The sequence below is a fragment of the Sarcophilus harrisii genome, chromosome 2 (assembly GCF_902635505.1).
Source record: "Sarcophilus harrisii chromosome 2, mSarHar1.11, whole genome shotgun sequence".
NCBI lineage: Eukaryota > Metazoa > Chordata > Mammalia > Dasyuromorphia > Dasyuridae > Sarcophilus > Sarcophilus harrisii.
Genome location: NC_045427.1, coordinates 345,742,625 through 345,763,511, shown reverse-complemented (window position 1 = coordinate 345,763,511; position 20,887 = coordinate 345,742,625).

The window sequence follows — 20,887 nt, the reverse complement described above, 5'->3', positions numbered from 1 at the left end:
TGCACATGACATAAATCTATTATGTACAATTTCTTATTCCTTTAAATATATAATAAAGGTATCATTATATTTCTAGGGGCAGGGTAGAAAGAGAGGGAAGAAAAAAGGGGAAAAAATATAATGATAGGGGCGGGGTGGAAAGAGAAGAAAAAAGGGAAAAAAAGAAATATAATAATACCTTTATAAATTATACATAATAGATTTATAATTTCATGTGCAATTATCTTTTTCACTCTACTATGTTATAGAATTTGTTTTATTCCATGAATTAAAAATAAAATGAATAAATGAATAAAGAGTTTGGCCTGTTCATTCACAAAAGGACCAAATAAACAAAGAATGTCTATTGTTCACACCATGACATATAATCAAATGACCACTATGTAGAACATAGCCACCAACACATATATCTGGGACAGACACTACAAAATTACAATAATTAGGGCCCAAAGGGACAAAGTAGATTAGATGGGCTTTGGAAATTGCAAAATTCCTTATATATTCCCAAGTTTATCTCAGAAACAAAGGCCTATCTTTTTAATATTAACATTTAATGGTTATTGCTATATATCTCAGAGACATGTAACACAACATTCTCTGAAGAACTGAGTGTGAATGTCACCCAAGAGCAATGGAGAGGTGAATGATTCAGTGTGAGCAGCCTACAGTACAGAAGCAGTGAGGAGCTTTGAAAAAGGGCCAGCAAGTGTGTCTCATTTTGTGGTAGTATTATTTCCCACCCTCAGGGGAGAGATCTGTATGTAGCAGAGCCATAATGCATGTTCTCAATTCTATAAGACATTTCCTGGAAAAGGCCATATTTATGAACATTTTTATCAAAAATTGTATATCTTCTGATTTCAGGGGTAAAAAGCATAATATACCATAGCTTTTAAAAATGAGAAAAATTTTTTTAAAATATGGGCTCAAAATACAAGTGAAGGATAAAAAATTTCTCTTTGTTTTCATAGTCTAAGAAAGAATGGATTGTTGTTGGAGCCTCTGTCACAATAATGCAAAGCAGATTATTGGATTGATATCTTGTTTGCACATGCTTGTGGCTAAATAAGTAGCCACTCAGTGAGGGAATGTCCTTTAAATTACATAGTCTAGAAGTCTGTATTCTGGTTTTACATCATACATTGTTACTAAGCAGAGACTTACTTCCAATATGCCCAGTTTAAAAAGAGAAAAGGAATCTAATGGGGATGTTGAGATTCATTATTACAATAGCCAGGTTGGAGTAGGTATAGATGACAAAAAGATAAAGAGAGATGTGGCAGCAGGAGAGATAGGTGGGGTAATGAATAGATAGATACAGAGACCCTGGAAGTAGCGACACCCTCCAGATCACTAGTCCTGTTTCCAATCCAGCTTTCATGATCATCATTTGGGAAAGCAATTCCTGTGCAGAAAGGGCCACTGACTGCCATGCATGAAGTAAACAAGCCAGCATAACTGAAAAAAGCAAGGCTTCTTAATAGGGAAATGACAGCATTTGCAAGGCAAATCAAACCACTATCACCATCACCACCTTTACATGCCATTTCCTTTAGATCTCTCTGGAAAAGTCCAGAAGCCTGAGTTCAAGAGCCTTGAGAATTGCAGCCTACTTCCAGCCCAGTGAGTTCAACCATCAGGAAGCAACCCTGGAAATGAAGCTGAATAATTACTCCTGCATGTGGTATAGCCACAACTACCAAAAATCTAGAAAAGAAAGTTCTTACTACCAAAATCCTTGGTGTGAAGGTTTTCTGGAGGCAGCCTTAGTCTCAGTTGAAATAAATAATTACTCCAAAATGCAGCCAACTGATAAAAATGCAAACGTTTATTTCTCCTTCCAAAATAGCCCGGTTAGTTGAGGCCTAACTCTCTGCTTGGCTCCAAGAGATCTTGCAGCTTTGTCCTTGGCTTCTGCCTCTGCTTTCTTCAGCCTCCAGCCAGCACCAAGGTGGAAGATGCAATGAATCTCTTGTCTCGAAGATAGGGCTTGTGGGTTCCAAGAGCTCTCTCCGACTCCAAGTAAAACTCTCTCGAGCTCCCAGAGTTTCTAGTAACTCCTCAAGTAACTAACTCAAGTAGGTCAACTCAAGTAAGTACCTCCAGTCTGTTCCCAAGCTCCAAGAGCTCCCTCTATTTATGTGATCTCCCATTTAACTTCACCTTCAGGAGGGAGAGGGATTCTGGGTTATCTCCGAAAGTGCAAAACCCTAATCCTGAACTCTCCCAAACGTGTGAACTCCATTGAGTACTTAGATACTTATGAACTCTCTAAAGGTGTGAACACAAGCATTGTTCTATCAGTTCCACTTAGTACCTTGTTTCAAGTTCTGGCCCAAAATATCTCTTTCTAAGATCAAATCAATCACACTGAACCATGCCAAATCAGATAACTATTGTCTCTATCAACTCCAATGTCTTAACACTTTGTAAAGATTCCAACACCTTGGGTCTTGCCAAATTGTTTGACATCAGAAATGGATATGATCTTATTAGTGGAAATCACGCTAAAGAAGAGATATTAACCATCTGCTTTGCTATCACACCTCAAGGGCCATGAGTTCCTTCCATCAAACTTGTAACTAAAACCTATCATGTGTGTTTTCTCTTCCACTAGAATGTGACTTTTTTGAGAGCAAGGAATGTCTTGTTTTTTTAATTTGTGTCTTTAGAGCTCAAGGAAGTGTTTTATACATAATAAGTGCTTAATAAATATTTTATATGTTAATTAACAAATCTACTCATTCATTCCAGTTCCCAGGAAGTCAGTAGTACTCCCTCATGAAGACTTCAGCCCTGATATTGAGAGAAATAACATCAAGTAAACAGTCTGCAGCCATTGGATGAGAGTGCTTACTACCTGATTCATTTCCAAGTTATTTAATTAGATATTCTGTATTAATTGATGTCTTTTTGTGTTACTTGATCTAGAAATTCATTGGAAAGGGGCCTCGGAGCTATAAATAGAGTCTGATATAAAATGATATCTTGAACTTGGGAAATAGTAAGTAAACATTGAGCCATGTGGGGACCAAAGCATGTTCATAATAAAATAATATCCACCATTGATACAGTGTTTCAAAGTTTGCAAAGGAAGTTACATATGCATATATGAATATTAATGTGTTAAAAAGACATGTACTTTATGTCTTTGTTAATTTAGGCACATTATGTATGGCATGTAAACATATATATGTTTATGTATGTCTATGATTATGTATTTACTCTGAGTATTTGGAAGGTATGTATTCTCTAATGTTAGTTGAGTCCCCATTGATCACATTACCTCTTCCTCAACGGTTAGCTATTAGTGAATAGTGTCCATGTTTCACTTAAGTAATCATCAAAAACTTTTGGAAAGAACTATTTATTTCAATAATATAGCAAGATCAAAAGTAAAAAAAAAAATTCACCTTAACAACACAGCAGTAAATTTTCTCCTAGACCATTTGATCTCTGGGACAGTGGATTCAAGGTTATCATAGTTTCTAGATAATAGGAACCACACCAAGTTCACTTTCAGATGCTACATGACTATGTCCTTGTCTCTGCTTCCACTGGACAAGATCCCAACTGTTATTCCTTCCTCCTCAGAGTATCAATGCTAGACTGATTCCAAAACCCACCATGATCTTTAACTCTAAGATTCCTGGACCCCTTGAGAAAGCCCTACTGACTTTTTGAAACCATTAAAATTAGAGCCTACAAATTAATATTCCTCACCTAAAATGAAAAGAACAAATGCCAAGGAAATAGGATCAAGCTTCATTTTCATGGGGCCATATGTCAGCCCTGGAGGGGAAAAGGACCAAGACATCTTTTCTTATTGTCTTTCACTGGACACTATAAGTAGAGTCAAACCAAGGATAGAGATCCACCAAGACAGCAGCAAAAGAGAATGAGACTGAACCTAAGTAAGATCTTTTTAAGGTACCCATAATTTTGGTTTCACAACTATAGTCAATAAAAAAGTTTTCTCTTAGCTAATAGTTAGCAGATTAGAACCAGTTTCAGATGGTCTAAGCATTCTTTAGAATCTCCCCAAATAATTCCAATGACATTAATGAAGCAGGTTGTGGTGCTTTAAGAAACTAGTCCTTTCAGATTGATTTATTTCTTTCTGATTCCCAACCCCTCCTGGCTGATGCATTATCAATTCAAGAAGCTAGTACCTTTAATTCACAAATTCTGGTCAAAAGTACCCCTTTTGAATTCCACTAGGAGATCTGGGCTTGTCCCAGCCCCCAACCAGATCTGAGCCAACTTGGGCTTTCACAACCCCCATTGGATCTGAGCCAACTTGGAACTCCACCCACGGGTCCCTTTAGCTAAATCTCTCATTAAAAAAGAGCCAAGCTGGAGTCCTCTCTTTGCAGAGGGTCTAAACATGCCAGCTATGCCATTCTTGGCATCCCAAAGACTCTCTGCCCACTGTAATAATAGTTCCAGTGCCCTCCTCTCTTTACCAAACACCTTTTACTAATGTGTTTTACTAACTAGACTTGAACCTTACTTCCAATCCCCATAATAAACCTCTTTTATCAATCTAGGTTTTCGAATCTGTAAATTCCTTTACGGGGGACTCTGCACCCACCGCCAGAAAGGGAATTCTCAGAATTTCCTACCCTTGTGCAGCCACTAGACCTCATTTAGACCTTATTTACCAGAAACCCTAATTTCATTTGAATACCCCAAATCTAAACCACATCATTTATTACAATTCTCCCAGAAGCAGACCCCTCAGCATCTTCCACATGAAAAGACACCATTAGAGGCACAGTCTATAATAGTCTATAACCATATAACAATAACCTCAGAAGGAATACTACTAGAGTTACTATTATCACAATTTTATGGATGAGAAAACTAAAGTTCAGAGTAGTTGTGACTTACCCACTGTAGCAAAACCACTCTGGATAAACCTAGATTTTCCTATCGAGGTCTAGCATTCTACTTCCTATTCTATAATGTCTCTGGATTGAAATGCACTTTTTGATAAAGCTAACAGCCACTTTCTGAACACAAGTACTTGTAAAAAAAAAAGGTCTTCATTCTCTTCTGCTGCTCTCTTGGTGGATCTCTCCTTCCACCAGGAACCACCAGGACTCAAGTTTTCCCAAAACTCTGTACCAGTAGAGTTTCAAAGTCTTCCATTGGCTTTTCTTAGCATTGAAATAGAACATTCACTTCTTTACCAGACTGGTTGCAGGCTTTAGAAATGGTTTTTTGCTTCATATGGAAAAGAAGGAGCAGGGAACAGATGGAGCATATTAAGTGGAATGGCCACCATCTTATCATTTTCTAGGTTTTCCAAAAGAACATCAAAATAAAGACACTCGAGACTGTGTTCTACCTGTCTGCTCTCATGTTTCTGAAACCTCAGGGTTTTATAGTAGATTTATTTAATTGGGAAGAAAAAAGACAAAAGAGAGGAAGAAGGAGATGGGAGCCTCCATTTCTAGTAATGACTGGCTATAGTTCCTTGGGGTCCCAACTCTCAGTTTCGAATGTTTTCTTTAGAAATTCATGGAGTTTTTAGTTTGAAAATTTATATTTTTATAGTTTGTATTTTTTCCCTGGGGGGGGGGAGGGGCAAGGATTACAGCAAGGTTTAGCCCTATACAAGACAGTATGGTTTGTCCCGCTGCTCAGCATTACAAGGATTATGGATATCAGTTATGGTTATCCCTAATTACAGAGATTTAGATTTCTCCTTGGAGGCAAAGGGCTCAATCCCATCTAAAACATACACTCCTGTTTGTGAGAGACACCTACCTCCCAAACGAATACCTGTACTGATGTGCAAATGTAGAAAGGCTTATCCACCCAGAGGGCAATCTGGTGAAAGAGAGAGAAATGAGGGCAATAGGACGGGTCCCTGCCATCAATATGTCTTCTATTGGCTTGTCATACTGCCTGATATTCCACTATTAGAGCTTCATTCTTTTGGGCTTAACATTGACCTTTCTCAGTTCCTCTGTTAAAATGTACCTTGCTTCCATCCACTCAAGGGTAAGACCTTCAGTTCTAACACCTTAGTGTGAGCAAGTTTGTTAGAGCTTCTCTTCCCCAACAAGGGGGAAGTCCTTTCAGTCCTAGTTCAGTCCTGTAAAATGAAAGAGACTGATTAGATAATGGAAATGTATAGTGTAGTAGAAAGATCATTGGACTTGCAGTCTGGGAAAACCTGAGTTGGAATCTTGCCTTTGACACAAACTAGCTGTGCAACTGCAGGCACATTACTTAAAATTTCCTAGTCTCATTTTTTTATCTGAAAAGTGGGGATAATAATAGCTGTAGTACTTGTTTGACAAGGTTTTTGTGATATTCTAATGAGGTACTTACAGAGGAAGTTGATCTGGGGGAAATTTAGTTTTATGAGTTCCTTGATTAACATGATGAAATTATAGGGATCTTTGGAAGTAATTGAAGGGCAACTACCCAGAATAGTGGGCAAAGTACTTTGTATCTTGCTTAAAGGACTCAGGGAATTCCAGCTGATTTGCTGACTCAAATTGAGGAGATCAGACTATCTTCTTCTTTCTCCAAGTAATACTTTTCTGTAGAAGTTCTTATCTCTGACTTGGGAGTTCTCTAGCTTGTGTCAATAGAACATGTTCATATTTACTTTCTGCCATTTGCTTCTGTAAGGTACCTTTATATGCTTTGGTTGCTATTATCTGTTAAATTGGGAAAAATCCCATTCTCAGATTGTGTGCAAATATTTATTATTATTATTATATTACATAAAACAAATGATACGATATACTTACACATTATATATACTGTTATTATCCCCATTTTATAGATGAGGAAATTGAGGTTTATAGAGGTTCATTGATTTGTCTAACAGCTAGTTAATGAATAAGGGAGGTTACAAACTCATCTGTCACCTAGCTGTCATCTTCTTAATTCTATAAATCTTAATTTCCCCATCAATTAAAAAGAGTATTATGATATTTGACACCATTACACATTCATTGTGAAAAAACCTCCCTCTTTATTAACCTTAAAGTATCATAGAAATGTGTTATTTTCTCCCCTCTTCCTTCTCTTCATACTTCTATTCCTTTTTTGCTCTAACTTATATTCTTTATCTTGTTCTTATTCTTTTCCCTTTCTTCTTATATGTGCTTAATAAAAGAGTTTAATTTATATATACCAATTTCAAGTGCGTAAAGCAGCTAATATGTATTATTTTAGCATATCCTTTTAACTACCCCAAGAGGTTGACGTACTCTAGGCATTCCCCAATTGTACAGATAAAGAAATTGAGCTTCAAATGTATTAAATTATGAGAATCTAGGTCTCTCCTGACTCCCAAATCTGCTTTTCCTGACTTTTCTACTCTTATTAGCAATTTCTAGATAATCATTTCTTGATAGGATTTGAATTGCATTCCCAATCATATGTCAGATTCTGAAAGAAGTTTATCACATTTTGGAAGAGAATCAATTGCAGAAGGGGCCTCTTTCTTGTACCACATGACATCCTTGTCTTACAACCTTACTTTTGTAGATGTCTTTCACAAGTCCTCTAAGTCAGTAATTTTTAGTATTTGTTATTTCTCAAACTCATTAAAACAAACAAACAAAAAAAGGTTGTGAATGCTCAGGATAATTAAACATATTACTCATAATATTCTTTAGATGAATTCACTAAGTGCTTGCAATAATTACCAATACCTTTTGAACTTCATAGTATATAGTTATAAAATATAAAATTTAATTATGCCTGTAATTATTAAAATTCTAAATATTGCAATGCCAAAGAAACTGAGGCAAGATAGAGATTAGAGAGTTATAATATTTTATTTGCAAGGGAGAGATTTACTGGGACAAAATAGATCCATGGTTTGGTTCCAGAGCTGAATGAAACTATCATCTCTAAGAATCCAGCCATGAATGTTGGATACAAAGATTCTTTTATAGGGTAACAAAAGCGATGACATAATGGGGGGAAGCACCTAGGATGGGGATCACATAATGGAGGGAGGTACTGGAGATGGGAAGAGTCCCCTGATAGTTTAATGATGTCTAAGATATAAGACCTTTATCTTATCAAACATTCTAATGATTAAGAGGGAATGGTTATAGCCTGAGACAGAGTAACTGAGGTAAGGACAATTAGGGAAACTGGGTTATAACAGAGAACTGTGGCACAACAATACAAAGTTATGATAAATATAAAATTCAATTGCATATAACATTTTCTTTCTTTCTTTCTTTCTTTTTGGAAAAGTTTAACTGGCTAGTGTTACTAATCAGTTTATTTGAAGATGTATCAGATGGAAGAATAATAACTTCAGTAGAAGATAAATTTAGATAAGAAAGCAAATTTACTACAACAATGAGAAAAAAAATAAAGTTTGTTTCTGCGGAATGTTTGTAATTGTCTGTGATGGTTTCAAGAGGGCTTATAACAGATACCCACAAGTCATGATTTTCAAACAGACTAACATGTGCTACTATTTCTAACATATGATCATGTGATTACATAGGGATGAGATGAAACATAGGCTAACAGAAGGAGCTGCATTGTACAGAATGCAAATAAGCATATATATTTGACCATCTATAGGGGAGTGGTTTGTTTTCAAATATTTCACTCTTCCTTGTGGTTTAGAAACAATTTGATGACAGGTTTAAATACTACAGTAACATATTATACATAGTCAGAAGTGGTCAAAGTTTGATGTAATCACTCCACAAAGGCCAAAATCAAGATGGTTTCTAATCACTGAAGAAACAAGCCTATAGTGCTTCAAACATGCAAGTGCTTGTCACAGAAGAAAAATATATCTGTAATATAATTGAGCAATGACTTCTTAAGGCACCATTAAATAATTCTCAGCATTAATTCCTTGGACTATTGCCTTGAACTTCTTGCCACTGGATACAGATGGCTCTGGAAGAGAAAATGAGGGTAGTGAACTTTGCACAGTCCTCTCTCACTTAAATCCAATTCACTTTCATATAACAGTATCACCTCCTTGATGTCATGGTCCTCTCTGAGAATGAAGAACAAATAACAATTTCTGTGAGTAGTAGTAGGGACTACCTCATTGGAGACCCAACTGAAACTGCCCAATTGGGCAACCAACAAAACTTCGTTCCTCCCTCCCTTCCTTCCTTTTTCCTTTTCCTTCCCTCCTTCCCTTCCTCTGTCCTTTTCTCCCTCTCTCCATCCCTCCTTCCTTCCTATTTTCCTTCCTTCCTTCCTTTCTTCTTCCCTCCTCCTCCTCCTTCCTTTCTTTTTTTCTTCCTTCCTTTCTTCCTCCTTTCCTCATTCCTTCCCTCCTTTCCTTTCTTCCTTCTTTCTTTCCTTCCCTTCATTTATTTTCTTTCTTCTTTTCCTTCCTTTCCCTTTCTCCACATAGGATATCATCCCTTTACCTGCAGATGCTCTGCCCAAAGAAATGTAAGCTGTGTTTGCTGAATCCTCCCAAGATATATTGGGGTTTACTAGATAGATTTCTTTCTTAAAGCCCATGCCTTAAACCCAAATCACTTTGGCTCTCATTGATTTATTAACAATGGGTCCCAGACAAAGCCCCACTTGATTATTCTTTGGGCTCTGATTGGCTCAGAGTGAATATAAATTGCAATTGTTTCTGTTTTGGTCAGAAATCTTGAGGTTCTTTCCCTTCCAAATTGATTTTTTTTTCCGCTAAGAAAAAGAAATTATCCTCTGTCTCATTTCTTACCCAGCCTTAATCATTGAAGGAGCATTGCCTCAATCAAACTGAAACATGTTAAAGATCTTGGCTTAAAAAGACCAAGGTTTCCCACTGCATCCAGGGCCATCTCCAGTCACCTTGATCTGTATCTTGCCTCTGGACCCAAAAGGGTCTGCAGGAGAAAGAGAGCCTGGTGACTTTGCATAGTCTTCTCTCACTTAAATCCAATTCACTTGCAAGACAGGATATCACTTCCCTGGTGTCATGGTTTTCTTTGAGAATGAAGGATAAACAATAACAACAAAGAGTTTATGAACCACTAAATGGGAATTACTGATACAGGATAATCTTTTTTTATTTTGATCCATATTAATGCTGCAAATGGAATTATCATCTGAATGGGAAGACTTCCTTTTCATTTTTTTTTTTTTTACCTTGAGAGGGGAGGTTGATGAGGCAGCTTGAACAAATTCTTTAAAGAGCCTGTGAGGAACAAAGCTGTTGGTCCCTTTAAGAATCCAGGTGGAGAGCCAAGGCCTCCATTTGCTAAGTGAAGGTGGAGGGAGGTTCCCAGTTCCCACCTGATGGTCATTCCGTGATAAGCAATAATACTAATAATCCCCAAGTTCATTCTGCCTTTGAACTGAACACTTTGTCTGTTTCGGGCTGGTAGTTTTTTTGAACTGTCAGTTTTGGGGGATTAGATGCATGTTTAGGCTGGATGAACTCATGAATGAAAATATTTGCCTTGGCAGTTTTAAAAAATGTAGCCTTAGCATTACCAGCCCCTCTTCTCTTTTTCCCTCTCCACCCCAATTAAAAAGCTGAAGCTTTTAGGGGCAGCCCTTAGTTCCTTTCCTTCTCCCATTTCCCTAGGTTTATTCAGAGAAGCCCCTTTAACAAAAGCAGTCAGGGAGCAATAACATGTTCTCTGCCTGGAAGTGTTTAAGACTATTTTGTATTTTTCTAAATTTGTTCCTCATTAGTAATGAGTTGTATAGGACATTATATATGAGAAATGGCTTCATTTGTCCTTTTTTTTTATTATTAAAAAAGCATTTAATTTCCCCCCTTCCTGACTCTTCCCAGCCCCACCTTCTGCTTCAAAATTAAAAAGAAGAAAAGAAAATGATTTGCAAAAAGAAAATGTTACACATTCTTTGTAATAAATATGAACAATCAAGCAATCATATCCAAATCATATCCAAAAATAGTTCATTCTGCATATTGAGTTCATCATTTATTCTGGCAAGAGATGTACACTGTGTCTTTTGGAATCATAGATAGTCATTACATTGACAAGAATTTTTAAGTCTTTCAAAGTTATTTGTCTTTACAATGTTACTTTTTGTGTTAACTAATAAGAGCATGACTGGGGAGATAGAAATTAGTCTTGATTTAATTTATCCTAGGATATACATACTTTCTTGTGCATCTTGGGAGCCAACGAGTTCCCACCCCCCAGACTCTGCTTCCTAAAAAAAAGATATAGCTTTGAGTGGGATAGGGTATGTGTATTAAGCATCTAATATTTCCAAAGCATCATGTTAGTTGTTATCCTGTAAAAGTCATTTGGTGAGTCAAGTTCAGAAACAACTTCCAGTCTAATTCTGGGCACCAGCCATTCACTTCAACACATATTTATTTATTAACCAACCACTCTGTGCTAGGACAGGAAAATGACACAGTGGATAAAGTCAGGATGACCCAAATTCAAATCTGGTTTCACACACTTACTTGTATAACCTTGGGCAAGTTACTTTACCCCGTTTGTCTCCATTTCTTCATCTGTAAAATGAGCTAGAGAAGGAAATGGCAAACCACTCCAGTATCTTTGCCACGAAAAACCCAAAATGGGTCATGAAGAGTTAGATAGGATTGAAAAGCAACTGAACAAAGGGATTCCAAGAGTAGCTATCAAAAGCATTCCATGCAATGGGATAACCCTAATAAAGATACATAGAAGATATAATATTGCATATATGCAATAGCAAAAAGGCCACTTGGTATTTTCTCCTGCTTGGAAACTGTTTTCTTTCTTAAAAGGGATTCATTTGTGGGAAAACTGGAACTCCAATATATATTTTATTGGTGAAGTTGTGAACTGATCCAGTCATTCTGGAAAGCAATTTGGAACTATGCCCAAAGGTTTATCAGATGGCATACTTTTTGATCCAGCAGGGTCTCTTCTGGATCTGTAACCCAAAGAGATCATAAAAAAGGAAAAAGATCTCACATATGCAAAAATGTTTGTAGCAGCCATTTTTGTAGTGGCTTTTTGTATTGTCAAAGAATTGGAAACTGAGTGGATGCCTAATTTGGGGAATGGCTGAATAAATGATGATATATGAATGCAATGGAATATTATTGTTCTATAAGAAATAATCAGCAGGCTGATTTCAGAAAGACCTGGAGAGACATGAACTGATGTTAAGTGAAGTGAGTAGAACCAGGAGAACATTATACATAGCAATAAGAAGATTAGGTAATGATTAATTGTGATGGACTTGGCTCTTCTCAACAATGAAGTGATTCAGGGCAATTTCAATAGACTTGAGATGGAAGGAGCCCTCTGCACACAGTGATAGGACTATGGGAACTGAAGATGTATTTTCACATTTTGGGGGGGTTGTTGTTTGCTTGCTTGTTTTTTTCTCTCTCATTTTTTCCCCCTTTGGATCTGATTTTTCTTGTGCATTATGATAAATGGGAAAATATATGTAGGAGAATTGCACACCTTTAACCTATATTGGATTACTTGCTTTCTAGAGGAAAGAGTAGAGGGGGAAGGAAGGAGAAAACATTGGAACATAAGGCTTTGCAAGGGTGAATGTTGAAAACTAGCTTTGCTTATATTTTTAAAAATAATAATAAAAAAAAGAAATGGATTCATTGTGTGAATTTTGCCTGAGTATTTTCTTCTCCCTATTTCCTTTTCTCTACAGTGATAGAGTTGAACTAAATAATTTGTAAGGCCACAGTCTGAAATGGTGTTAAATTTAAGGTAGTCACATACCTGGCTCCATAATAAACCAATTCCTACCATTGTCAGGCAAACGAATCTCATATCTCTCCCTGCTCCACCTTAGGCTTCATGAATGAGTTTCCATAAGAAATGGCATATATTTGGGTTGGAAATGGGAGACTAAGATTGGACTACACAGCCTTAAAATGGAGTACTTTCTTTGATTAAGGAAGTCATGTGGAACACAACCTCAAATGAGGACTCTCAGTGCCTCAGAAGGATAAGGACCACATTACCACAGTTCAGTCCATATTTCAGTAAACATTTGTGCTACTAGGTCCAAAAATGAGTCAGTGTTTGGGGTGATTCCCTACAAAGCTATTACTATTAGGGCTCCAACAAGGAGGTAGCTAGGAAACAAGGAGAAACTTTGGGCAAGTACTGAACTAGTATTTCATTTTGGATAGATGAAATCATCACCTGTTTTGAAGATTAATCTGTGGTAATTAATAGATTAATGTCATTTAATAGATGAGGAATGTCCTGCTTCAAGACTCCTAGAGGGTTTATCTAGTTCTCACTGCTGGAAAGTGCTAAGAGCTAATTGTGAGCTTTTTGGCCGCAAATATTTCCCAGAGTTCCAGCAAGTCTGGACTCTATGCAGGCTTCCCCATGGTTACCTCCCTTCCTTATATCAATCATCCAGTGATTTTAGGCAGGTGGAAGAGAAAGTCAATATAGAAGAGACCATTCTTAAGCATGAGATGTTAAATTATGCAGAAATGAATAATTCACTAAAATATTTCTGTATTCAGTTCAGATTCAGCACAAGGGGTAGATAGTGAATCATGCACACAAGTGTTGTGCTTTGTTATTTTTTTTTTTGTTGTTGTTGTTGTTTTTCATGAGAGGGAGAAAAGGGGTCAAAACTGACATATCAAGGTCTGGGTAGTGGTAGGTGCCCAGAATTGGTTCCCTCCATCTTGAAAACATATTAATCATAAAATGGCAGAGTTGGAAGAGGCTTGGGAATCAATCTTACAATTTTATAAGTGAGAAAACTGAGTTTCCAGAGAAGGGAAAAGACTTTGTGTGGTTCAGAAATGGTGAGGGATCAACATTTTAATAAAAAAGTTGGAGAGGTCTCTAGAAGCAAAGCAAAGTTTATTATACATTCCCAAGAGAAGGGCATCCTACCCATTGAGCAGACAATCGAAGGGAGGAAGCCCCCACCACCACCACCACTGACCCTCATCCTTATTGGCTGAGGTTCTTACATTCTAAACACGGGAACTACCCAAGTAATTGAACTTGACTAATAAGTACATAGTTGTCCATATTTGACTGAAATAGGGAGACGCTGATGTCATGTGAGGATAGCAGAAAGGAGACTTAAGTATTCCCTTGACTAAATGCTTAAAGTCCTTCAGGCCTACTCAAACTCTGAAGTAGATGAAGCCTTACTTGATTTTCACAACTGTCTTGAAAGATCTCACCTCATCTTGTTCAACTTGTTCCAAGTTACTCAAGGAATCATCAGGCAAGCTGGGATTAGGACTCTAGTCTTTTGCCAACCAGGTCATTGTCCTTTCCACTGCCATTGGAAAGCACTGTGGGGATGGACAAGGGAGAAAGACAAGAGTAGCATGTGATAGAATCTCCCCTAGCAAGGAGGTTTTACTTTAACTAGGGAAATAAAATTGATTTTAAGCACTAGAAAACAATACCATGTGTGGCATAGTAAGGTGTAGTGCTGTGGAAAAGCACTCATTTTAGATTTAGGGGCCCTGGATTTAAATTTGGATTTTGCCATTTCCTACCTGTATAATTTTGAGCTTTAGTTTTCTCATTTATAAAATGAGAGATTTAGATTAAATCTCCTCTAAGAGACAGTGTATGAGTGGGTGAAATATATGTGGTGCCCACTAAAAGTTGTGTAGGAATTCCAAGAAGTGAAAAAACACAGAAGATTGCAGATGATGAGGAAGACTTCTTGGTGGAAGTGGCTTTCTTTTTCTTCTGGATGGGTTTTATCTAAAAGAAGATTTTAGGATGGTTGAACCTGTTAGAGAATGCATGTGTGAGAGAGAGTTTGATCTTCTAACTCTTGCTGGACCAGTGAGAGAGAAGTGTTGATGGGAAAATCAAAGAACCATGTTAGCCCCTGAGAGCTGCCTGGTTATGTAATGAATTCTCATTACAGGATATGTAGAGATAGGAGACTGGATATGTGGAGGTCCTGGTTGGGTAATAGGACTATGTTACAGTTGATCATTTGAATTACTTAGAACAAAAATGGGAGTGGGGAAATAGATTGGTATTTTAGATACAATATGATATGATAAAGAAAAACTAGGGTGGTTCACTACAACTTTGTCCCAAGTTGAAAAAATTTACAATGCACTGATATTTAGAGGATGCCAACAATATTTACTTTCTCTCTGTTACATTCCCCCTGCCTTCAAAGAATCGTTTATATAAAGTTGGAAATAATTTTAAAGGATCTAGTCCAATGCCCTCCTTTGATAGATGAAGTCATCTGACTTCAAACCCTTTCCACTATATCAGCAGCCTCCCTAATCATGGCAGCAGCAAGAGACTTCACTGTTTCTTAAGATACAAATTTTCCCTGATAGCTATTCTGTTTGGACTTCCTGCTTCATCTTCTCCTGTCTTCTTCACCTTCACCTTGACTTAGGCAAAAAATTTAGTCCTACTTATCGTTCTGGAGGAAAGAAATCTATCCCTAGAATATAGAAATCTGGTTCAAAGAGAAGAAACTGTTCACTCCTTTCTTTGTAATCTCATCACTTAACACAGTGCCTCACCCAATTGTGTTTAGAAAAATTTAGATGATAACTTTATTATATATTTAAAAGGAATAACAATAGATTTATAGCTTCATATGAAATCATCTTTTCTTATTATACTATGTTATGGAAATGTTTTTCATATTCCATAAATTAAAAATAAGTAAAGTTATTGACTATATCTAAAATATATCAAAAGTATACAAAATTGTATAATTTTGAATAAATTTCTTCCCTGATTTCCTTTAAAAAGCTAAACGGCTGGTTGACATTTTGTATCTATGATCTCTTCTAGCTTGGATTTTGATTATTCTATTGGACTCATTATTCATCCTGTCTTCTTGAGCATTCAAAATTGCATCATCCTTATCAATCCAATCCTAAAATAAAACTCAGTAAGGAAAGGAAAGAAAGATATTTAATCCATACAAGGTTTTAGATTCCCAATGGAGATCAGCCATTTAGAATTCAGGCAAATTCAGAAAATAGAGGATGGGTAATGGGGGCCAGTGAACATTAGGGCTGATCCTGGGTCTCATGAGAGAGGATCAGTCCCCATCCAGCTACTTTCAGAGATCAGTAGGTAACCATTTGCTGCTCCTAAGAATGACTGTGTCTTAAATTATCCCATAGTTTCTAGGCACAATCAAATGATTGTATTTTATTTATTTGTCCTGGGTAAGTACATGAAGTTTTTATGCTTGAAAATTCAGCTCTTTCAGGTGAAGATTAGTGGGTGCCTTGTGCCTTGAGTTGAATTTCCATCCTCCCATACATATATGCCATTGTTTTCAAAACAAGTTGTTCTCAGCTCTACTTTACCACATTAGACAATTCTTGTGTTCTCAAATATAATTACAACTCACTAATTCATCACGGAACATTGTACAATCACTTTCCCAGAGACTTCAGTCATATCCATGGCTCTCCAACCATTTTGTTTATACTTACCCTTACTTTTAATATGCCCTCTCCCCAATTTTCCCCTCCTGAGGCCAGTGGAATGGTCATGCAGGACAAAATGTTGGGTTTTTGTCAAAAGACCTATGCTTGAGTCTGACTCTGATATTCACAACCCACATGACTTTCAACAATTCATTCTCTGTATTCCTATCTTCCTTTTGTTTATGCTATACATAGTCACATAATACCTATGACCAAGACATTTTTACATTTCATTTACACTGTTAACATTTTTCCATCACTTTCTTAAGTTTAGACAATCAATAAAACAGTAAATCAAAACTCTAACTTGTAGCATCTACCAATTTCCAAAGTATGAATTTTCAAGATGAAAATTCAACAATTGGCTCTGAAGGGAAGGCACAAGCTGATTCGAGTATTCACCTGGTATAATTGCACATTGGCTTTGTATAAGAAGAGATGGACATTTTGTTTAGTTTGTGATGAATTCAAACCTGCCTGCTCCTCCACTCCTATAACTTATCACTCTTACAGACAGGGCAGAGGTCCAGTTTGCTCTTGTTGGCTCAGTAACACTGTGTTCTTGACCATTTCCCCATAAAATCTGTTTGAGGAGATGCCCCAACGCTTTAACTGATTTCAGATTAAGATAGATTTCAATTTCTTCATTGGCACAAAATGAAAATAGTGAGGATGTTTTTTCTTGTTACAAATCTTACCACATATAACCTGTGTGGAGAATAATTTTTCACAGAAAATACCTTTAAAGTTAAAAGGGATTCTAGAGGACAATTAGTCAGGCCTTTCACTTTAGAAATAGAGGAGGTCCACACTGGTAGTATATGGCAGAGCTGAAATTCAATCCCAGATCACTGGAATCATAGATTGAAAGCTGAAAGGGTCTTCAGGTATCAGTTATTTTAGTTCCTTCATTTTTTCTATGGAGAAGCTAGGGCTCAGAGAGAAGAAACAAGTTGTCCAAGTTTCACAGTTAGTAAGGTGAGAGATGGAATTGGAACTTTTTGCTTTGACTCCAAACCTGGAACTCATTCCACTGCGCCATGTTGCCTCTTAATCCAGAACTCCTTCCTCTGAACCACATTGCTTCCATTTCCAGTCAGGAATAGAAATCCATTGTTTAGTACAGTGCTAAGCATGCATCCAAGACTTGGGATTTTATTTTATAGGAATTCCACACGTGAAAATTCCCTCCATCAGGACAAATAACATATTGCCTATAATTGTTGGAAAATTGAATAAGTTTGTTAGATCTTTTTCTGACATGAGATTTTAATAGAGGGTAGAGGTAACAAAAAGGAGATGTGGATAGGAACAACCCCTTTATGTTACTGAGTCCTTCAAAAGTGAAGTGATTTTGTTAATTAGATTGTAAGTGGAAGAGTTGATATTGAAACCCAGGTCCTCTGACTCCAGGTGCAATACTCTTGCCTTTTTCCAAAAACAGACTTTAAGTGAATATAAACAGTAAGGTACAATTTCTCTCCAAGAATAAGGAGCATCCTTGTTTTTCAAGTCACTCACAATCTTCATTGGATGATAATCTTTGGGAATCTGGAACTTTTTACCTATGAGGGAGAAGGGAAGATGTGGTAGGGAGAAAGATGCATATTTGATTTTTTTCAAATATCTGAAAGACTGTTGTGGAAAAATGGGATAGAAATTATCCTGAAGGGTTCTGGAGGAATGAATTATATTCTCTAAGTAGAAACTCTCAAAAGACAAATTAAAAGATATAGTTAAAAAGCTAATTCACACTGAATAATATGTGACTGCAGGTAAATATTTTTGTGTATAAAATATATGTTGTTTCCCTTCTCTTGATTCCAGGTTCTTTGCCTGTAAAAAGGACTGAGTAGGACTACATGACTTCTAAGGTCTTCCTAGTTCTAACTTTACAATTTAAGGTCTACCTAGGTTTAAATCGAGGGTCTAAAACGTAAAAGCTGTGTGTTCCTAGACAAGTCACTCTCTAGGCTTCCATTTTTTCATTTTTAAAATGGTCCCTTCCACTTCAAAATATATGGCCTATGATCTTTGATTTCAATGACAAAAATTTTTAAAGTTCCCATAAGTTTTCCCTGACAGTCTCAGGATACACTTTATAAAAACTATCATTAAAGTTTTCTAATTAATTTTAGATGATGCTTTACTTTGATGTCCTATTCCAGAAATGTATGTGGGAGGAAGGGGCTTTAAAGGACAGAAAGATATTTTGGAGGACTAGGACTTGACCTGTGACCTTGATCATATCTCCCCAAAGTTCATCATCAACTTGCCAGGACTTGGAATTTTATTTTAGGTCATAGTTCCAAAGTCTGATTTTGATCCATGGGGTCAAAGTCCACTGTGAGTTTAAACCAGGCCCCCTCTAAAGCCAACCCTTTGTTTTTTTTTCTTTCTCTGGGCTGCTCTTTACATTGGTGGGCCTTATAGTTTAGTCTGGTAAATCATTGTTTAATCAATATTAAATCATTCACAGTCTAAGTGTTTACTTATGTGCTTTGAATCATTGCTGGCAATAAGAGCAAGTGATGCCCCTAATCTGCCTTCACTATGCTCCCCAATTATGTAATTTAGGAAAGAACATTTCCTGACAGCAGTTACCTAGTACATGGCAGCCAAGCCGATTGGGGAATGGACCAAACAATCACGTAATAGTTAGCACATGTAGGCCATAGCCATCAGTCAGGCAGCTGAGGGCCTGTTTCCTTCACTCTGGGGGTGAGCACCAGTTTTGGGGGCTTAAGGTTTTCAAATGACAGAACATTAGTGCCAGGAGACATAATTTCACATGAAAGCCCTCCAGCTAATAGACCATCTTCAGACTTGCTGAGTTTACAGAATAAATTCTCACTTCAAATTATTACATATTTGGCTGATCAGGAGCATAAATCTCACCTAGTTGATAGGGGAGACAGCCTAAGGAGGCTTTGCAGAAACTTTGTATGAAGGAGAGTTTGCACCAAGTCTTCTATTTTTGTCCCACCCCTATCCAGTCCAAACATTTCCGTACTGCAGCATGACCGTGTCAGGAGATATTGAAGCAAAGGCACTATTCCCTTAGAAGTTGAAACTTTTGTTGAAAGTTAACAAATGTTTCCTGACTGCCTACTATGTGACAAGCACTATATCCATTATCTCAAATTTCATTTTCACTTTGGAGGGTTGGTAAAAATAGTCCTGATCAAATAACATCAAAGATGTTCTGACAAGACAATATATATGAGGACACTCTGAAAAACTAAAAGAACTGTAAAAACACCCCAAAACAATTAGAAAATGGTTTACTAAAACTTACCTCTCTTTAAAGTAATCATTTATTTTCATCTCTTTCCAGAAAGCTTTGCACACACTACTGTGTAGTAGGCTCTTTATTGAATCCTTATTGAATGGAATTGAATATATCATTTTAAGCTTTCTTAACAACAACCTTATGAGGTTGTAAGATACTAAAATTGCCATTACCACTTTAGGATCAAGTGCCATAGTGAGAAAGAGTATTGGTTTAGGATCTGGGTTCAAATCTTGCCTGGAGGATACTTACTACTTATGTGACCTCAATTTACCTGCACCTCAGTTTCTTCCTCAATAAAAGAGAGAGTTGGTTTGGACCAGATGGTTGAGGTCACTTCTTCCTGTAGAGAATGTTGTTGTTTGTTTGCCCTTTGTTCTTGAAGAGCACCATGACATCAGAGGGATGATGCCATGACCTGCAAGTGAGTTGGATGATCCTAAATATCAGAGCCAGAATTCAAATCTAGTTCCTCTGACCCTGAAATCAACATTGCTCGCCATTGCTGAGAAATGGTGTGATAGAAAGGACATTGGCCCACTTAGGTATAGTTCCTGGCTTCATCTTTGGATTATGAGACAGAGATGGATCAGTAATAAATACTGGAGCCAAGGTTGTACTATAGACTTCTGACTCCCAACTTGTGCTCCTTTCACTGGACCATGCTGCCTGTGACCCTGAACAAATCATTTCCCTTTTGTGATTTTCAGCTCCTTCTTCCACAAAATGAGTATGATGAATGAGATAATCTTTAGGATCTGTTCTAATTCTGTAAGGTTTCCATGATATCTATTACCTTGCTGGACTATGTGACTGACTGGAGCAGCAGTTTTTCCAAATTCCTTTAGTAGTAGCTTCCTCCCTTGCTTCAGTGCATGGCTTTGCCCTGAGTATATTGATGACAGCTTAAGAGTAATTCACCTGTCAGAGGGGAGTATTTTTCCCTCATGGAGTGGGGATTTAGCTCTGCCCAGGCCATAGTGGGCTAGGAGGCTGGAATACTTCCAAAAGAAGAATGGAAAATGACCTTATTTTCTTTCTCCAGCCTCCTAAAGGTTTTGCCAAATATTCAGTTGTTTTCAAAACCATTGGGAAGACTCTAGTTGGTAGGGGACACTTCACCTGCTTCAGTCAAGTAGCTGGTTTGCAGCCATTGCTAGGGGTGGAATCCAGAAGCTCTTTCATGACTCCCTAGC